We start from the raw sequence: 22044 nt of genomic DNA on the forward strand, positions 1-22044 counted from the left end.
GTGGCTTCATGAAATGAAGTTCTGGGTAGTAAATTAATCTTTGCAAGACTAAGGGCTTAAAAAGAAGACAGTGAAGACCATTGAAGGTCATGATTTGCATATTGATCTAACTGTATGCTTATTCTCTTACAAGCATATAATTAACTTTGCTTTTATTGAATTTTGGCTCTAAACCAATTTTATTAGTCATAGTTTCACTGTTAATTTCAGTAAGGTATAAGAGGCAGTGTTTGTTAAGAACAAGGCCTGTGGGCGAAGATAGCAGATTCAGTCCATACTGGACATACTGCTTTGAAGTCGCGGCATTAGATCAATAGCTGTGTTCCACCTTATGACATTTCTAGGGGCATGAAGTATTTCAGGGTGGAGACCAGTCTAAAAACTATCAATTCACCAAACCAAGAGTCATCTGAAAAAAGAAGCTTCAATTGAGGACTTGCTCAGGAGGCTGTCATGGGTGTTAATTTATACTGGAGGGTCCAGCCCACAGTGGGTGACATCATCTAGGTAAGTGGTCCTGAAGAGTGTGTGTGTGTGTGTGTGTGTGTGTGTGTGTGTGTATAGCTGGGGATAAGCTGATCTGGGAGTGTCATCTTCCATGGCTCCTGCTGTCCTTCTTTACTGTGAAGTAGGTTCCTTGGTTGGAGGTACTGCCATGTGGGACAGCAATCAGTCCTGCCTTCCAGTTCCCACCTTGACTCCCCTCAATGATGAACTGTGACCTAAAATTGTAAGTCCAATAAACCCTTGCCTCCTCTAAGTTGCATCTGGGCAGGGTGTTCTATCAAAGCAGAAGAAATTAAAATAGAATGATGGGCCCATTATAAAATAAAGGGACAGGTTGTTTGTGCAAATATGACAGCAAAAGACCCATGGAAATGACCTTGGGAAGAAGAGAACCAACTCCTGCAAGTTGTCCTCTGACCTCCTCACATGCATGCGCGAAAAATAACTGTAACAAACAAACTGGAAAAGAAGCTGGGCAAACCAAACTCTCGCTGACCTTGTGCTCTTCTGTCTTGACCTTGAAAAGTCACATGATGGAGCTGGAGCTTGCTCGAGCCTCTGCTTCTTCATCTTTCCCCACCAATCAAGTTATACTTTATTTCTTTTTTTTCTGAATCATAAATACATTACAAAGTGGCAAATATCACCAGATTTCTACATTATTTTTGCTTCTAGTCTTTTATATTTTAGATTTATTTATTTTATGTGTATGGGCATTTTGCCTACATGTTTGTCTGTGGGGATCAGAGCAAATTATGAACTTCAGTTTGCAAGCTGGCTCCACCATGTCATGAAGAAGTGGGAAGGGTTTGTGTGTGATCACAGGGAGATATGGGAAAGAAAGCTACTTCACATAGATAAATGTTCCTGCTGTGATGCCTGAGAGTGGCTTACAAATATTCCTCCAGCGCTTGCAGCAAGTGCCAACAGGAGAAAGAGAACAAGACTGCAGAGTGGTAAGGCATGGTGAGGCTGACTGAGGTCTGCGCATGCGTTCTCTATGCTAGTCTCTCTACTTTTAGAGTTTTTGATCTGTTTCCACGATGAAAATATTTAATATCATCCTTCTATGTAGTCCCCTAAAATTTCTAAGAATTTTAGAAATGTCTTAGCAAATGTTTGATGAGTGAGCTTTGTAAATAAGCAAACATCAAACATTTTCCAATCTCTACGTAGGCAATCCCTACTGTATATCCTTGATACGTTGTTTCTTGATCCTTTCTGTGTTTTGTCCCCGTAGACACTGTCTAACCCTGTTCCAGATTGTGTGACCTTGGAATCACTGCTAAGAGTGAAAGAGGCTGGAGCTCAGTGTTGTGAGTGTGAACTTTAGATGCATAAAAATCCTGGGTTTGATCCCTAACATACACATACCGCAAAAAGGTGATTTGTATACAATCCACGATTAATGCTTACGGAATATTCACTGAAGCAGATAGCAGATATGGCAACAGCATGGAGTATTACCAATCAAGAATTATTTTTGAGGGCTGGAGAAATGACTCAATGGTTAAGAGCACTGACTGCTCTTCCAGAGGTCCTGAGTTCAATTCCCAGCAACCACATGGTGGCTCACAACCATCTGTAATGGGATTTGATGCCCTCTTCTGGTGTGTCTGAAGGCAGTTACAGTGCACTCCTATGCATAAAATAAATAAATCTTAAAAAAAAAAAAAAAGAATTATTTTTGAAACCACAGGAAGATGTGAAAAGAAGTTGTTCACATGTATATGTATATGTATGTATATATGTATATGTATATTCTACTCTTTTTCACTACTTTCAAGATTGCAATCATTACTTTTCACATCTATAATGTATTAATTGCTCTAATTGGCCACATGTAAATATCTAAGGCAGTATTTTAAGAATTTAGCTTCTGGCCAGGCAGTGGTGGTACACACTTTTAATCCCAGCACTTGGGAGGCAGAGGCAGGAGGATTTCTGAGTTTGAGGCCAGCCTGGTCTACAAAGTGAGTTCCAGAACAACCAGGGGTACACAGAAAAACAATAACAAAAGAAGAGAGAGAGAATTTAGCTTCTGATCAACCTGGACAGACTCTAAAAGATGCTTATCCTAGAAAGAAAAACCATTCTCTCAATGAGAGTTGTCACAAACACTGTATTCCACCACTTAAGCTCATTGAAAACTTCGGTGGAATACATTGAACTGCTTTAAGCATCAGGGAGTAGAGCCTGTGTGCACTGCCATAGTGCTTCATTGATTTAGACCTAATAGAATTAGAGATCAGTGTCTCTCCATTTACCTTTGCCATGCTTCCAAGACATTAGAAACAAGCTCTTTTGACTTCCGAGACACAACAATTAGATATAAAACACTAGCCTTGAGTGAATCTTGGACTGTTTGAAAGCGTCCTGACAGGTAAGTGATTTCCTATATGCTTGAAAGTTTTCAAAATAAAAACTTCGAAGGAAAGGCTCTTTTCCTTGTCCTTTACTTAGCCGTGCCACAGGGTGTCCGGACAGGATAATGTATGAGGACTGATGTACCCTTTTGACCTGGTGGTGTGCTTTTTCAGGCAGGTTGCTTACTGCCCAAGGGTTCCATAGCTGGGGAGGACACAATGAGAAATCAAACCCTCACAAACATATCAAGGAGGGTTATCAACACCTCAGCCAACTGCCAAAGCCTCGGTACACACTGCCCTCAGCCACCATGTCCAGATCAATACGCTCACCAATGACAGATGGTCAAAGGGTCTCTGTCTGCTCAGGTCATTCTCAGTTCAATGGTCCAACAGGGTTTAGGAGCCTTGTGTCATTAGACTGTCTTTAGAAAACAATCTAGCCATTAAAGGCGGAAGCCCAGTAATGTCAGATGTCAGAAAGCACACTGTTGACAGCCTAAATATACCAAGAAAGCTTCAAATGTGTTGATTTTCTGTGGGCTAGAACTACATTTTTACAGGTGGGGAATATATCATTAAAACATAAATGCATGTTGAAAGCAAGGCTCTAAAAAGACTTTCTGTCACAAACCATTCTTAGACACACCATAGCAAGGAAGAGACGGTAATATTGCTCAGCACTTATTTGATCAAAATCGTAACTCCTGTGGGAAGGAAAGCGACTTTGGATGTAAATACAATTTTTAATGTGGTTTCTACTTCACAGGGTCTGATTTGAGATCCACTTAGCTTGGAGGCAGGGCATGAACAGAGCATCCTCAGCTACCATTTCACAAGGAATTGAGAGTTTTCCCCCCTCCATCGCACAGCACCGTGTCTCACCACTCACTGCTCAGCCTCTCCCTTGAGTCTCATAAGGTAAGGCATCATCAGTTTGCCTCTAACAGGGTAAATGTTCACACCACACAAGGGAATACCTACATGGGCCTAGACTTACTCCAGATAAGTAGCTCTTCCCCACTCCAGACCTCAATAAAGCCTATCCACTAGTAATTAATAGCTAAGTTCTATGAACTGTTGTGAAATTTATTATGGAAACAGGGAAACCTACTTAACTAATTCCAAACAGGGTCTTTGAATTCACCTAGGCATTCTGTGCTTATGACACACAAATGAAAGATTTATTACCATCACGGAGGCAAACCCCTTCTTGCGTAAGTACCACCGACTTCATTATCTGAGCTTTGGCACTGGCCCAACGTGTATTGACTCACAGTGTTTTCCTTCATGGTGGGAATTCTGTGAACAGTTGCTTTAAATTGAAAAACCAGACACAGGGTTGTTGAGGGAAGGGTGCAAAGGAAGGGTGGTGGGCCATGCAGCCTCTAAACACAATGCACCAGCTCTGACCACGGAAAGGTCACAATTATTCCATCTAGAATGAGATTGAAATATTTTTAAGAAAAAAAAAATGTTTCTTTAGGAAGGAACTTCCCTGGGGCAAATATCAAAACTAATTATCAACATTTACATAGTAGTTGCTGTAATGTCTCCCACACCCATTGACAAGAGAGGACACTTGAAAATAAAAGAATGTTGCTTTCTAAAGATGCAGCGGGAAACCTCTGGACCTTAGTCTAATTTCTTCTAGTTAGACCGTGAAAAGTTTTGTGAAACCCGGGCGTTTTTTTGGAGCCTCCCTTCTCTGCCATTGAAAGAAACAAACCCAGCTGTGCAAACAGCAGACCCGTGTGGACAGATTGTGGGAAGATGCACGCCCTGGCTCTTCCTGGGAGGACTTTTGTCTGCCGCGCATGCGCATGCGCCTCTCAGCTGGGAGACCATGGGTGGAGGTGATACGGTGATAACCTGACTGATGATGGCTGGCAAAAAAGGAAGAAAATGGCTGAGAACCAGCAGCTGAAGAAAGTAAGCAATATATTCTCTCTCTCTCTCTCTCTCTCTCTCTCTCTCTCTCTCTCTCTCTCTCTCTCTCTGTTATCTGTTGGTTTGGGGGTTTTAGAGTTGTTGTTCTGAGACAGACGCTCATGTAACTAAAGCAGGCCTTGAACTCCCCATCCTCCTGCCTCGTCCTCCCCAGTGATGGCATTATAGGCATGTGCCACCATGCTCAGATAATTCTGTTCTTGAAACAGGGTCTTACCATGAAGCCAAGTCTGTTCTAGAACTCGTGGTCTTCCTGCTTTGGCCTCTCAGGAACTACAATCGCAGGCTCTATTACCACATTCAGCTTTCTCTCCTTTGCCATCTTTCCTTCTACCTGTGAGATCTCAGGCTTCACGGCAACCACCAGGGTTTGCATCTCAGGGCATCAGATATCCCTCTGCCCTGGGTAACTTACCTAACATCTCTACACCTCAGCTCCCTCACCCGTGAAGTGAGTAAAAAACGATGTCACACTTGTAAGGACTCAGCAAGATCATGAATGGACCCTTTTTTCAGGGGAGGGGTGTTTTCTGTTTCTGGTGCTGTGATCGGACTCTAGGACCTCGGTGAGCTGATTCCCTGTCACTGAGCTCACATGCATACAGAGCTGGTGCGAGTGTCTCTGGGTACCAGCTTAAGAGTACATCGAAAGCTTTTCTCTCCTTTTATCTTTCACGTCTTGTTTTTCCCGGGTCTTCCTTTCACAGCTGATGTAAGTTTGTGCCATTGCCCTTCTTACTCATGTGGGTCACAGATTTGGAGAAAGGAAATTTCAAAACACTTGAAGTAGGTAGATGTCCAGGTAAAGGGCAGATGGGCTCCACAGCTGCCTGAGTTCAAATAATGAATTTGCTGTTGCTCTGATAAAGAACTGTCTTGTTTTGTCTTATGAGTAGCGATGTTTTGCCTGCATCATGATATATGTGCATCATATACAGCCCCGTACCTAAGAAAGTCAGAAGAGGCCGTCTGATTCCCAGGAACTGGAGTTATGGATGTTATGAGCCACCATGTGGGTTCTAGGAATCAAACTCATGTGTTGTACAAGAACACACATGCTTTTAACCTTGAACCGTCTCTCCAGACCCAAGGAACTGTTTTTACAACAAGAAATTTCTAGGAATCTGGGAACTAGAAGAGAGGAATACCTGGTTTCTCCTTATTAGAGTTGGTTCTACTTGGATAGCCTCAAGTAATGTGACCCCAAGCTAATTAGAGGCTTCAAGGTTCAGGACAGACTTCAGTGCAGCCTGAACGCAAGCCTCAGCCAACAAGGCCTGGGCTTGAGAGCTGTGGGGTGGGGCGGGGAGGGGGACTGGCTTATTAAGTTAGTAAGCAAGTTTTGGGAGCAGAGATATGAGGTGAGCTGCACTGTACATAGAGAAGAGTCAATTCTGTGTGGTTCTAAGTGAAATCGATCACAGCTCAGTTCAGCATTCACGGGTCACTGCGAACCGTGCATACACTGTCAATGGTTTTGGGGGAACCCAACTTCACTGCAGAAAGGAGCTGCTATTTAAAGTAGGGGCATTAAGGCAGTAGGAGAAAAAGAAGGAAACCTCTCCTCAGGCTGCTGCTGTTCTCTTTAACTGGCCCTCAGGAGATCACCCAGGCCCCTCCCAGAGGCGGTCTGGTGAAAAAGTAGGAGGGGAGTTGCCTACCGGAAGCAGTACTACTAACTGCTCCTTCCTTGGCTCTCCGGACATAACCCTTGGCTGTCTGTCCTTTCCCGGGGTTCCTCCTTACAGCTATCTTTACTTGCTTCAGAAGCACAGGGTCTTGCCCTACCCTTTCAGTAATGGTTACACGCAAGTGCACACGGTTAACCCATCTGGTCTTCTAAAACCCACAAGTCATCTTGGCTATCGTCTATAGGCTGGTGACCCTGCCTTCGCACCATCCACACTGTATGCACCCACAGCACTGCTTCTTCTACTCCCAGATCCAACCCATCGCCAAATCCTGTTGACTTTGCCTCCTGACTCTCTCTCCAGTTTGTGTGCTTCTAATCCCGTGGGGAAGGTTTTCTATGAGACTTTAATCACTTCTCACCTGGATTTCTCTGAGTTTCTTGTTTGTTTGTTTGTTTGTTTGTTTGGGGTTTTTTGGGGGTTTTGTTTTGTTTTGTTTTGTTTTTGTTTTTTTGAGACAGGGTTCCTCTGTGTAGCCCTGGCTGTCCTGGAACACACTCTATAGACCAGGTTGGCCTCGAACTGAGAGATTCGCCTGCCTCTGCCTTCCAAATCCTGGGATTAAAGGCGTGCACCGCCACTGCCCGGCTTTCACCTGGATTCCTGATTTCTCTGTTTCTCACCTATTTTCTGATCAGTCCTCGAATCAAAGTGATCTCTTCTGCTCTACTTGTAACCAGTTTTTAGAACATCTGATAGAGCCCTTTGCAAAAAAAAAAAAAAAGGTCCAATATCGAAGTTTTTATAACTGCTTACTCTTGTGATTGTGATTTCCCACCTCGGCATCCCACAAACCTTGCTTCAACCTCTAAGTCACACCAGGCTCCTTGCTTGCCTTCCAAAACACAGTGTGATGCTTTTGTTCTGTGCCTCTGTAGGAAATGCTCTCTCCTGCCAGGTGGGCTCCTCCACACTCCTCCGTAAAGTTTTCTTTCACCAACCGAATGTTTCTAAAGGGTGGGGATCATCTCCATAGCTCTACTAGGGCACATTTAAAGACGTACTTCAAGGACTGACTTGTACAGTTGTCTCCCTGGACAAATGGGGGGGGGGGGAGACTCCTGAAAGACTTGCTAGCATCAGCTCTTCCCGCTTCTGGTGTACCCAGCTGTTCACCAAATACTCAATAAATGCTAATGGGTGGGAAGACAATCAGCTTTCCACACAAAGAAGCCCTGCACCCACCAGGAAGTGCCTCCCTTTCCTGGAGAGAGCTATTCAGGCTGGTGGAATCTGACCCAAGGAATCAGCCAGGAGCTGGAATGAGGTCAAAACTCAGTTCCTTTAGCTTAAAAGGTCGATTGAGAGAGGTAGGACCAAGAGCCAAGAGTGGATCAGATGTGCATGCTTGGGGATTCTCTGAGCTTTTCCTACCCCGTGGCTAAATTCTGACAGCACATACAACTTTTTCCAGAACTGTATTTCAGATTCTTAGGGAGCACTTGGAGAGGTTAAACTTCAGTGAAATTCCCACCCCCACCTCTGCCTCCTCCTCTTTTTCCTGATTTAGTAGACATCATTTGCAGTAAGCCTAGGGATGGTCAAGTGGTCACTAGAAAATTCTTCCATACCCCAATACCTGCTGGAAAAAAAATACCACACCACTGTAGTCACAGTGTATCCAACTGAGCGTCATAACTGCGACTTCAATGCAGCAATTGTTCCTCTAAATATTTCCTTAAGTGCATGTAAGAAACAAATACATTTTTTAATGACTGTAGGATCTGATCATCGCCAAATGACTGATTTTCACGGCCTGGCTAACATACACCTTCTTTATGGAAATAACTAAATATTTCTAAATTGTCTCCATTAACATATAGAAAAATTGTTAATTCTTTTAAATGGCTGGGGGGATTCTATACATACTGTGAGAATCAAGCTTTTCATAACAATTCTCTAAGCACATTATGTTTGAAAATGCAATATGTGTACAGCAGAAACTGTATTAAAACCTAACAGGCTTTCATAAGTTTGTCCTTCATAAACAATTTTAATTTTTAAAATATGAGAATGTGTTCCCTGCCAATTCCATATCAAAGCTCTGAGACTTTGCATGTCTACAGAGCAGAGTTCATGACCTCCTGCTAACCTTGTTAACAATCTACCAGGTTTCTAAAGACTCAGCAGGGGTTAGAGTTAGAAGGCTCTGCCACTAACATCAATAACAGGATCTGTGACAACACTTGGAGAACATTTCCACCGTGCTCGCCAAGAAGGATTCTGAACATTCAGAGGCTGAAGCTCCGACTGAAAGAGAGCTATGGTTAGCCATTCCAGACAGAATCTAGAGGGATTCACTTCAGACCTTGTTTTTAAAAAGTGGGAGTTTTAAAATCTCTCTCTCTCTCTCTCTCTCTCTCTCTCTCTCTCTCTCTCTCTGTGCGCGTGCATGTGTGTGTGTGTGTGTATTATATTCCAATAGCCATACTTCCTATTTTAAAGAGCTTTACCACAGACTTTTTAAATAGCTATAGACAAACTATTCATATCTAAAGGAACTTAGAGTTCAAATTTTTGGTTTGATCCAAAGGCAAGAAAATGTGAATGAAGTCACAAATGCCACCAAGGAAAAGCAGAACAGAAAAATAACTTGAGTATTCAAGATGGGCAGACTAGTTCAAAGACTCATCAAGCCTTGTGAAGGGGTGACTCCGAGGTAAGAGCTGCCTGCTCTTCCAGAGGAGCTGAGTGCCTGAGTTCAGTCCCCAGCCTGGTGACTCAATGAACAAGTGACTATAATTCCAGGAGACCCACACCCTCTTCTGCCTGACAAGGTCACCTATAGTCACAAGGCATTTAGACACAAGTGGTGTACAAATGCACACATATACACATAAATAAAAATAATCTGTAAATACAAGAACAAAAACTCACATAAAACCAAAGAGAATGCATTTGAGTTTACAGAAACACATTAAGAGCTAATTTCAAAGCATTTGAAAGCATTTTAATTCAGATTCAAGGCATTTCTTAAAATCAAAAAATACTTTGTACCAATATTAATTTATCCATGAATTTTTACAAAACAGGAAAGTATGTTTTCTAACCTCCTTTTAAAAGTAATTCTCAAACTGGACATACTGGTACAAGCTTTTAAACCCAGTACTCAGAAGGCAGAGTTAGGCAAATCTTTGTGGGTTCAAGGCTAGCCTGGTCTACATAGTGAGTTCCCAGATAGCCAGGGCTATGTAGAGACCCTGTCTAAAACAAACAAACAAATAAAATTCTCATGTGGGCTAGAGAAATGGCTCAACAGTTGCTGCTCTTGCAGAGGCCTGGAGTTCAGTTCACAGCATCCATGTGGCAGCCCACAGATGCCTGTAACTCAGTTCTAGGGGATCCATCGCCCTCTTCTGGCCTGCTTGAGCAGTGCATACACATAGCACACAGTCATACAGGCAGGCAAAAGCACGCATACACATAACTTAAATATAAGCAAATCTTTTTTTAAAAGTCTTACTCAATTCTCTTCATTTCCCTCCCTTCACTTCTTTTCAAAGTTGACTGCTTTGAATGGATGTTTGAGGTTTTAGTCTTAAAAGCAAAGGGTGTGGGCTAGTGAGATAACTCGGTAGATAAAGGCACCAGTCTTGAGGACCTGATTCAGTCCCTGGGACCTACATGGTAGAGGGGAGAGCTGTTGTCCAAATGTTCCCCTTTAGCCTCCATATACATATATATGTAAAATAAAAGTTTGGGGGCTGGAGAACACTGACTGCTCTTCCAGAGGTCCTGAGTTCAACTCCCAGCAACCACATAGTAGCTCACAACCATCTGTAATGGGATCCAATGTCCTCTTCTGGTGTGTCTGAAGACAGCAACAGTGTACTCATATGCATAAAATAAAAAATCTTTTTTATAAGTTTTGTAAATGGAGGATAACATTCAAATCTTAAAACAGAATAGTTGTTCCTTGCCCCTCAGAGGCTCACATTTATGAAGTATCTGTATTTCTCTGTAGCCTGTGGCATGAAGACAATGTAACAACCATTGCCAGTCCTCTGCAGCACTGCAGGCCACATGATGGTGATGTTGAAGGCAGTGCTTATTCAGTGTCAGAGTCAGCGTGGTGGCGTCTGTGTACAACACTAGTAAGCTGGTCTTCTGGGCCTTTAATTTTGAGGAAGCTCACTGTCCCTCTGTCTATAATGCCAGGCCTGTTCTCCTTCCAGCTCAGCAGCACCGCAGCCATTCTTACACAAAGACTTCTGTGAGGTTGGATCCTTGTTAACTATCTCCAATTAGGCTAAGTGATAAACTCAATTTGGGGTTCTTTCAGAGAAAAAAAAAAGCTAATTCAATGAAGCCCAACGGTGATTTCATAAGAACTTCCACCCCACCTGCCCAGTCCAGGAAACATGGCCAGGGTAGCCATGGCAATTTGCACTCTGCGGCTAAATTGTCTCTTTTCTAAATTGCCCTATGTACAAACTCTGCCTCTGGAGGAAGTTCCCTGTGACTTGCAATCCAAGAACAAGCTATTTGCAGTGAAGACACTGAAACTGGAAAAAAATAGTAAAAAGAAAGAAGATTAAATTAACAAGAATATACAGGCAGGACTTTCAGAAGCCGGCAACAGGTCCGCCATCACCTCTGTATCATCACCACAGCGAAGCGCCAGACTCTCACCTGGCTCCACCTGGCACTTTCACTTAGGTTGATACAGAAAACAATAAATTTTCCATTTTGATTTAAAATGGGGCTTTTCTCCATCTTTTGTGATTAATATTTTAAAAGATTTTTTTTTACTCAATTCTGACTATATGGTCAACATCCTAAAAATCTGTCTTTTTTTGGATTTTAAAATCTCACTATGTACCCCTACTTGGCCTGGAACTCTTTATATAGACCAATCAAGCTGACCATGAACTCACAGAGATTTCCTGTCTCTGCTTCCTGGGTGCTTAAATTAAAAGGGTAAACTACCATAATACACTTTTCTCTTTAATTATGGTAAAAATACACATTTAAAATTTATGTCAGCTGGGCATGGTAGTGCATGACTTTAATCCCAGTACTGGGGAGGCAGAGGCAGGAGGATATCTGTGAGTTGGAGGCTAACCTCTATAGTTCCAAAACAGTCAGAGCTATATAGTAAGACTCTATTTCAAAAAAACCAAACTAATAATATTAATAATAATAATTAATAATAAATTTATGTCTAAGCCAGCATGATGGGACACCTTGCCTGACACATAAAGTCCATGTGATAGACCCATACTATGATGCACATGGCACTATCCTATTCATGGACAATTGAAGATTTTCACAATAAAATGCTGGGAAATTTGGGGGTCAAATGATATAATTTAATTATGGGGGATTAATAAAGACATATCTTAGAAGTTAAGGGTAGAAACAAAGTGATGATATTATTTTACTCAAATGAATTGTCTCTAGTGATTTATTTATTTCTCTTAAAGATTTATGTATTTATTTATTATACATAAGGACACTGTAGCTGTCTTCAGACACTCCAAAAGAGGGAGTCAGACCTCATTGCGGATGGTTGTGAGCCACCATGTGGTTGCTGGAAATTGAACTCAGGACCTCTGGAAGAGCAGTCAGTGCTCTTAACCTCTGAGCCATCTCTCCAGCCCTGTGATTTATTTTTAACGATGAGCATACGTGGTGTCTTTGTGGGGTATGTGCGGGTGAGCACGACTGCCTGTGGATTTCTTGGAGCTGGAGTTTCAGGCAATCGTGAGCTACTTGAATCAAGTGCTGGGAACCAAGTCATGATCCTTTAAAAAGGCAGTCCACCCTTCTAGCCACGCCCTCTTAGCCACTGAGCCATACCCCCAGCCCCTCAGTGGAGGACCATGATGTCTCCTCTTCTATCTCCTCTCCCTTCTGAAACATTTCTAAGATTTGTATTTGTTATGATTATAAAAAGATAAAGAAATATAAGAATATCTTCTATGGGGGGTGTGGTGAGGTACAAGGGAAGGGGATGTCTCAGTGGGCCCATGCCAAGGCATCCCTTCCCCCTGAGGGACCAGCCACATGACAGGTATAGCATAGAATAGCGTTTATTTAGGGCATGGGGAAGGGAGTTAAGAGGGCAGTAGAGGCAGAGAAAGTCAGAAGTGGAGAGTAGAGAAGTAGAGGCAGGCCATGACCACGTTTGGGGTGTGGGGTTAGGGAATGGGAAGAGATGGGGATCGAGAGGGCAAGAGAGCCAGGGGAGAGAGGCAAGAGTAAGCGAGAGAGGAGGGGGCAAGCAGCCCCTTTTATAGCAAGCCAGGCCTACCTGGCTGTTGCCAAGTAACTGTGGGGGTGCAGTCCAGACAGAATACCAACAGTATTTATGAGCAAAGAGAGGCTTACATCCAAAACCACATTGTTTGAAACCAACGCCATGGTATTTAGTGAGCTTCCTCAGCTGTGCACCTTTTATTCTGTGTTTCCCACATCCTGACACTGCTCAGTGGCAGTCTCAGTTGTAAACAAGGCACAGTCCCTTGGTACCAGAAGTGCATGCTAGCTGGGAAAAGAGTGGGCCAGTAAAGAGAGCCCTGGCACAAAGTGTAACATGCTAGAATGTGTTCAATTCACACCACTCCACACCATCATAGCCTCGGGGAGCTGGTCAAACTCAGCCTCACAAACAGAAAAATGGGTTCTTGAGTAAGTGACAAGTGAGAGCAGGTCTTCGATGTGAGCCAGGCAAGGCCGACATACAGCTTGGCTGCCGAGCCTGTGCTTAGTGTGTTGCTGAGGGGTTTCCCAGCATCATGTCAGGTGGCTGCCTGTAACTTCATCTGCAAGGGATCCAACACCATCTTCTGGGCTCCTCAGGAACCACACACACCTTCGCACATGCTCGTGCATGTGCGCACACACGCGCGCGCACACACACACTTAAAAATAAAAATAAAATCTTAGAAAAAGAGAGAAAGAGCAACAGTGCTCCTGATACCGCTGGTGCACAGAGAAGTGTGCTGTTATATAAATCAGTGTCTAAGTGGCCTGCTTGGGAAAATACAATCTGTTTATCATGGCTTCCCAGGCCCCTCAGGCTCATGCATAAGTAAGTGTTTAATCCACATTTCTGAAACTACCACCTTTTGAACCTTGAAAAAAAATTACTTTCAAAAGCTTGAAACTGGGACAGGCAAGATGGTTCAGTGGGTAGCTGAGGTGGTTCAGCAAGTAGAGGCTCTTGCCCCCCAAGCCTAAAGACCAGAGTTCAATCCCTGGGTTTCATATGGCATAAGGAGAGGACCAGCTCCTGCAATTTGTCCTCTGGTCTAAATATTTGAAAGAGAGAGGAAAAGAAAAGAAGGCCTTTCCTTAGGTTTTCATCTGACACATCCACAGGACAAAGATAAAGTGTCTTCCATTTAATGTTTTTATACTTCACCAGTCTTCATAGAGGAAGACATTCTAGTTTGCCTCCTCCAGAGTCACTTGGATTTCAGGCATGGCAGCACATGCCTGTTGCCCCACCACGCAGGCAGGTGGTGATGAATTCTACACTAACCTTGGCTACACAGTGAGACACTGCCCCCAAAACAGAAACAAAAAGCAAAAAGTTTCTCAGTGAACCTCAGAAAAGGTTCCTAAAGTAACAAAAGAATCAAAATATGCCCTAACTCACCCCAAATGCCAAGAGCCTTGCTATTTTTAGTAAGTACCTCCATAAAATGCACTGTTCCCCGCCCCCCCCCCCGAAAACCAAGGCCAGAGAAGTTGCTAAGTGTCAATCCCACCACACCACATTTCTTACATCTGCCCTGTCCTCTCCACTCAGCACCAGTGTTAACAAAGTGTGGCCAATATTTTCATGACATTTTTCTCTCCTTTGATTCTTTGTTCATTTGCTTTTATTTCATTTTTGAGACAGGCTCAGATGCTGCCCAAGCCAACCAGAATTTACCAAGTTCCAAGAATGACCTTAAATTCCAAATCCTTCTGCCCCCATCATCTGAGTGCTGGGTTACAGTTGTGTATCACCACACCTGCCTCTCACCTGGGTCTTTAAAACAAAAGACAGAAGAAGGAAAGGAAGGAAGGAAAAGAAAGAAAGAGAGAGAGAGAGAGAGAGAGAAAGAAAGAAAGAAAGAAAGAAAGAAAAGAGAGAAAGGAAGAGGGAGGGAAGGAAGGAAGATGAGAGAGAGAGAGAGAGAGAGAGAGAGAGAGAGAGAGAGGAGAGAGAGAGAGAGAGAGAGAGATCTTCATTAACCATAAAAGCCAGGGATCAAGTAAAGCCTGGCAGCATAAATAACATAAATTCAAAATAGTTGGCATTTCATTCAGTCCACAAAAGAGCCTTGGCGTAACACTGATAATTTTACATTTGAAGTTCTCAGGTGTATCCATTTCTAAGTACAGAGGTGATCTGTGGTGTTGGCTGACAAGTTATTCCTATCTATCTTCAGTGGAAAAATCAAGGTTTCACACCAAAATGACAGCATAAAGTCCCACACGTGTGGCTTCTAAGCTTAAAAAGCCTAAGATGAAACTTCCCCTGATCCTATCATCAAAATAAACACTTACTATATTACCAAATATTACACATCTAAGATCCATCACTTCTGCTTTAAATGCCTTGCCCTTTTACTGGGGTACTTTATTTGACATGTGTCTATGGTACAAAGACAAATTCCCGTCGGCTTGATAAGGTGCCAGAGCTCGCTTAGAGGTTAAGAAGGAGCCGTCCAACTGTTTTTCTTCCACTGAGGGTTACATGAGAGAATCGGTAGCGCTTGTTGAAAGAACTTTACCTGTGGATAATAGCCCTTATCTCACCGCTATCTATCATGCTATCAATTTCTTTATTACAGGAGTTTACCTTCGGGCAGCTCATACACCAGCTGTCAATCTGTCCTCACCCTGAGACAGCAAGCCAAGCTCAGGTGTGTAGCGGCTCCACCAGAAAAGAGTATTGGCCTTCTTTCCCCCAGTGAACAGCTGTAGCCAAAATGCAGCCCCTGGCACTCCAGCTGTACTGTCACAAGGCGGGGCTAGGAAGGCTCTAATTCTTGCCTCCCAGATCACATACTTTACAACTGAAGAGCATCTCAGTTTTGCTCTTTATCCTATTTTAACCTTTGCCAACTCCTGGTCCTTCACTAAAGCATTTAAAACAGCAACTGTAAAAAGCCTTGACACTTCAAATGTCCATCAGCAGAGACCTGCTTGAATAGAATGACATTCCATAAAACCAACTACTAGGCACTGAGAAAGGGAAAAAGAAAAGGGGTGGGGGAGGGGATGGAGAGGGAGGGACATGGAAATGCTTTTAAGTAACAATGGGGAATGATTTTGAAGATATATTGGGGGGAATGGGAGATGTGCAAAATGGAGCAGTATCTTTTGTGTTTGAAAAGGTAGAAAAGCATAATTACTTCCATACTCATGTAGAGACTCTGAAGATGACACTCGGATCCACTAACAGGAGAACTGTGCATGAAACCAGCAAGATGACAGGCATGCGAAAGAGGAGTCTCATGACTGCCTTTCTCATATGTTTTATTTTTGAACTGTATAAATATGTATAACCTATTCAGAGAAAGGAAAAACGGTAGGATGCTAAAAGAATGGAAACATAGACCAGAAAGTCTGGCCATGGGCAATGTAGTTTGAAAGAATATCTGTCAATAATTCAAACAATGAAATTTTAGTTTTTAAAATTTTTTTTAGATTTATTTTATGTGAACGAATGCTTGCCTGCATGCTTGTACGTGCATCATGTGCATGCTTGATGCCCAAGGAAGTCAGGAGAGGGTGGATCCTCTAGAACTGGATGGTTACAAATGATTGTGAACCACTGTGTGGGTTCCCAGGTTCTCTGCAAGGTCAACAAGTGACCTCCACTGCTGAGCAAAGGTGAGTAGAGCTTCCAGCTCTACCAACCCCTGGCTTTGCCAGGCCTGTGTGCAGTATTTGACCACCCAGTGCCTGCTCCATTATCTGTGCAAGAGTTGGAAGTAAGCTTGAGAAAGAAGGGTCAGGGACACCGCAGGAAGAGCTTCAGAGTCAACTAACCTGGGTGCGTGGGGGAAGCCCACAGAGACTGGATGCCAACCAAAGAGTCTGCAGGGGCTGGACCTGGGCGCCCTACACGTTTGTAGCAGATGTGCAGCTTGGTCTTCATGTGGGCTCCCTAACAATCGCGCCAGGGACTATCTCAGTCTCTGTTCCCTGCCTTTGGATCCCCTTTCCCTAGATGGACTGCCTGGTCAGGCCTCAGTGGGAGAGGATGTACTTAGATGGGTTGGTACCCATGGGGGGCTTCCCTTCTCTGAGGAGAAGAGGAGAGGGTAATGGAGGAGGGGATTTGTGAGGGGGGGCAGTGGAAGGGGAGGGAACTGCTAACAGGATATAAAGTGAATAAATAAGTAATGAAAACAAATAATGAAATACATTCTAGAAATAAATGTATATTTCAAATACTTTTAAGTTTTAAGGGAGAACACCTTCCTCAGAAGGTGACCATGAGGGTTAAATTAGACGCGCGCACACGCGCGCATACACACACACACACACACACACACACACACACAGAGAGAGAGAGAGAGAGAGAGAGAGAGAGAGAGAGAGAGAGAGAGCGCAAGCACAGAGCTAGCTTTTGGATCATCATAAGCAGCCTTCTTTATTTCTCTTTGACTCTTGTTTTGTTGTTTGTTTTGTTGTTTGTTTTAGTTACTGCACCACCACTCCCAGTCTGACGCTATCTTTCTTCCACCCTTAGGTTTTTAGAGTTTTTCCCCTTTCCTTTCTTCTCTCCACCTTTCTTTTAAAAATGAGAGTGAAACCTAAAATAATCCCAGAGTTTATGAGACAAGGTTGCCCTAAAGAAAGACACTCACACAGGAATAGAATTTGTGGTGTTTGCCAGGAAAACGCAGAATTCAAAACATCAGCATGAAAGTAGATCTTCACAGCCGCCCTCGGAGACCATCAGGACAAATGAGGTTCAAAGGGGTGGCCTGAAGCTGCAGTGCCTGCTGGCAGGCTCTCAACATGCTTTGTGGAACAGCTGCTAGTGTGGCTAGTATGCCCCCAGATGGCAGAATGTTCTGTGCCACCAAGAGTGTAAACAGAAGGAAATACCCCCCCCCATCTCATGCACCTTGATGAACAAGCTACTTAAAGCTATCATGTACTAGAAAGGACCCGGGATTACTAAGTGTGGATGGCTAGAACTTGAGCAGACCACTTAAGGCCACACTGAGCAATCTTCCCATTCTGGAATTTGTGAATAATTCTCTATCACCAGGTTGTAAAGGGTTAAATGAGAGAACAGCCTAGAAAAGTACTTTGTAAACTGTAAAGTTCCATTCCAGGTATGGGGTAGAGATGGTATCTGGTTTAGCTGTGGAGTGCAAGATCAAACGTCAGTTAGAGGTGTGGGGGGGAGGGAGTGTTGAAAAAAAGAAACTTAAAAGACCTCCCAGGGAGAGTAACAAAGTCACAAGCTTCCACACTGCTTCCCCTGCAGGGAATACTCACTGGGGCACAAAGGCACAGACCCCATGGTCGATCCCACCTTGAACAAATGTACCCCTTTCCATTTGCTACAGTTGTCTGGTGGTCAGAGGTGAAGGGAGCAGACCAGACAGCTGGCAAGACATGAAACAGAGAGGTCTAGGTATCACCTTAAAAAAAAAAAAAAAATTAAAAAGCACCTGTGGGAAATAGTGAGCGCCCGACCAAAATGCAGCAGCAAGTGCTTGGGGCATTTCAGCTGGAAAGTGAGACAGAGGCAGACCCAAGACAGATGCACCCCACACCCTCCATCTGCAGTCAGAGTGCCTCGCATGTCAGAAAGCAAGTTGTTCTCCCTCAGGGCAATCTTGAAGGCTGTCAATGTTCTAGCCATGAGAAAACAGAAATCTATATAGGACATTCCAACATGTGGAGGCCTGATAGGGCTGCAGTGCTCTATGGGAGTCTGACTATTGCATGCTTCTCACTTGGTGGACTGGGGATGGCAGGAGGGTAGCAGGAGGCTTGCTTCACTAGGGGAAGGGAGAGCGGTGTCTGAACCTGCCTGGGGACCAGCCGGCCATGGCTTCAGGTCTAAGCCAGCAGAGCTGGGCAAACCACCTGGGTTCAAACCCAATCCGGTTGCTTACCTAAGCCAGGTGGGCGTGCTTCATTTAGCTACATTGCTTAACTGCAGTGGCTGACATGACCACCCTTCCACAGCTTTAATTTCCTGGTCTGTAAAACAGGGGTAACAGCACCTTCCTCTGCGATGGTGCACAGCATGCACGGCACCCAGGCACCCACAGACTAAGTGGTAGCTGCTAAGGCAATTAGGAAGTGCCTGGCACCAAAGCAGCTGTTAATAAGCATTGGCTATTACAGGACTGTTTCAGAAGGGAAGGTTGTTAGCTTACCTGGTTCCTAAGGTTAGGAGCTGGGTGAAAACAAGTAAAATGTGCCCTGTACCAGCAAGTATACCAACAGAACCTACACACTCACAAACATCTGAGAGACCTTTCAAATGCTTCTGTGATTTTTTTTTTCTCCCACATTGAGGTGTTGTACCATGACAAGAATGTAAAGGTCAAAGGACAACTTGCAATAAATAAATAAATAAATAAATAAATAAATAAAAAGTTATTTTTTCCCCCCATGTCTGTCCCAGGAAGATTAAACTCAGGTCTTTGGACCCATACCCACGGAGCCATCTGGTCAGCCTTCAAACTTTACGAACTAGTTTAGATAAATCAGACGTACATGCAGAAGGGCAGTGAATCTTGTGACTAACTATTCATATGAGAGCTGTAGTTAGCCCCAGCCGTGTCTCTCACATGCTAGGACACCTGGAACGAGTCACAGCTTTGTGACTCTGTTCCACATCTATGAACAGAGAAGAATAAAGCCAATATCTAGCAGTAAAGTGGAGACGAAGTAAGGCAATGTATGTGCGGGCACAGGTTTCCATTCAGTCCTTGGCAAGTGAACAGTGCTTAATAGTTGGTTGCTATTATTATTTCATTCACTCAAAAAGCAATAATCAGAAGAGTATTATCAAACTCAATTGTTTAATCACTAAATTTGTGTGTGGGGTGTGTGTGCACGTGTGTGTGTAGACATGTGTGCAGCCTGTGCTCACAATGGAGGTCAGTGTTGTTCTTCTCTAACCCTCCCTACCATATTCCTTTAAGTCAGGGCCTCTCACTGAACCTGGTGGGCCAGCAGCCAGCAAGCCCCTTTAACCCATGTGTCTCTGCCTCCCGTACTGCTGTGGTTACAGGTGTGTGCACATGGATAGTTACTGGATGTTTAGTATACAAACTCGGGGCCTCATGCTTATACAGCACTCTTAAACACTGACCCACCTCTCCAGAGCCTCTTTTTATCTTAAACAGTAGTGGAGATGGATCTTAGGGAGACAAGTGCTGTACCCTTCAGCTATATCCCCAGCCCCTATTTATTCGAAAGGAGGTGGGGAGGGAAAGACAGAGGAAGGAAGGAAGGAAGGAAGGGAGGGAGGGAGGGAGAAGGGAAGGAAGGAAACATGTCCTAAGTAGGACTGGAGAGATGCCTGAATGTTTAAGAACGTGTGTTGCGCACTTTCCAGCCAGGGCCGAGCGATGGGCACCTCTCAGGACAACTGGCTCGCAAGCACTGCAAGACCGGGGTAAGAGAAAACGCTACCACGGGAAGCAGAATTATGAACTGGGACAGCCTGCAGCCAGCACTAACATCGACCCTCACACAGTCCGTATTCGAGGAGTCAATAAGAAGTACTGTGCCCTGAGATGGTATTCCCTAGGCCTCTGAGTGTTGTACTCGAAAAACTAGGATCATTGATGTTGTCTACAATGCATCTAGTAATGAGCTTGTCCGCACCAAGACCCTGATGAAGAACAGCTTTGTGCTTATTGACACCACACCGTCCTGGCATCAGTAAGAGTCCCACTATGCACTGCCCCTGGGCCACAAAGAAGGGGGCCAATCTGACTCCTGAGGAGGATGAGATTTTAAACAAAAACGATCAAAGAATACTCAACAGAAATATGATGAAAGGCCGGGCGTGGAGGCGCACGCCCTTAATCCCAGCACTTGGGAGGCAGAGGCAGGCAGATTTCTGAGTTGCTATACAGAGAAACCCTGACTTGAAAAACCTAAATAAATTAATTAATTAAATTAATGAATAATTTTTTTAAAAAAAGACTGCATAAAAAAAAAAAGAAAGAAAAGAATTATGACGAAAGGAAAAAGAATGTCAAAATCAGCAGTTTTCTGGGGGAGCAGTCCAGCAGGGCAAGCTTCTTGTCTGCATTGCCTCAAGACCAGGCCAGTGTGGCAGAGCAGATGGCTATGTATTCAAAGGCAAGGAGCTGGAGTTCTATCTGTGGAAGATCAAAGGCCAGAAAAGGCAAATAAACCGTCATTCATAGCTCGTGTAAAAAAGGTGTTTGCTGTTCTATATTAAAAAGAAGTGTTGCTCTTACAGGGGACCAGAGTTTGGTCCCCTGTACCCACTTTGAGTAGCTTACTAGTACCTTTGTCCTTTTTCTGTCCTCCACATTCATTTGCACACATCCACACACAGACACGCACCATAATTAAAAATAAAATAAATTTCTTTCCAAGTTCCCAAATGTGTACTACTTGCCAGTCACTTGAACACAACCCTCTGTGTGCAGACAACTAACTCATCTGCTTTTGTCAGCTAGGGCTATTGAACTCAGTTTACTCTGCCAAGACTCGGCATTTCATTATCACCCACATTTATTAAAATATCTACATGATCTGACTGCAATCAGGCTAAGTCAGGTAACAGCAACTGCGACAGAAAAAAGCCTGTCACTTTAAGAATTTGTAACGTTGGTCCCATTAGCATTCCTCTCTGGTTTTATGCACTTGGTCGGTGCTGTGGGATGTAGCATAAATTATCTGCCTTCAGCAAAACGAACAGCTGAAATGCAGGACAGCCTGACAGTGCTTGTTAGACCATTAGCTACCGTGAGTGCTCACCGCGGACTGACTGCTTTTCAGCTGTCTCAAGAAGTGTTTAAGTGATTCAAAACCTAGAAGTCCAGTAACCCAGTACCCAAACAAGTCCAGTACTCAATAGCATGATAGTTAGGGTTTAATTAATAAACAGTCCTCCAATGTGTATTTTAATGTAAAATATCACCACATATCAATGTCTTTTGTATTAGTAAAAAGCCAGCCACAGTGAAAAAAATGAAATAATGTTTTGGTAAAATCCTTTTAGCAGATCCTCCCCCCTCCCCTCTATGTGTATCAGCCTGCAAGATTATATGTGTGTGTATGTGTGTGTGTGTATATATATATATATATATATATATATATATATATATATATATATCAACATAAAGTACTCAGTGTTTACTAACTGACCAATGCCAAGAATACCATAACAATTCAGTGTACCCTTTATTGTGCCCATTGATCTGGACATCCCTGTTGCCAATATCTTTACCTTCTACAAAATAGGTAGTATTTTTCTTTAATTTTTAAAAAATGTATTCATGTGTGGATGTTTTGCTTGCATGTCTGTCTGTACACCAAATGCATGCCTGGTGCCTGTG

General features: G+C 43.5%; 1 long non-coding RNA gene and 1 pseudogene across 1 annotated transcript; both read left to right on the forward strand.

Annotated features, from left to right (window-relative positions):
• The first annotated feature begins 4771 nt into the window (after nucleotides 1-4771).
• On the forward strand, nucleotides 4772-16797 carry LOC110316666. Its single transcript, XR_002380282.1, has 4 exons — nucleotides 4772-4805; nucleotides 8626-8780; nucleotides 9048-9173; nucleotides 13942-16797. It is a non-coding gene; the product is annotated as an uncharacterized LOC110316666 (long non-coding RNA).
• A 3276-nt stretch (nucleotides 16798-20073) lies between these two features.
• Nucleotides 20074-20883, forward strand: LOC110316812 (annotated as a pseudogene).
• The last annotated feature ends 1161 nt before the right edge of the window (nucleotides 20884-22044 follow it).

This window comes from Mus pahari, chromosome 2 (genome assembly GCF_900095145.1).
Source record: "Mus pahari chromosome 2, PAHARI_EIJ_v1.1, whole genome shotgun sequence".
Classification (NCBI taxonomy): Eukaryota; Metazoa; Chordata; class Mammalia; order Rodentia; family Muridae; genus Mus; species Mus pahari.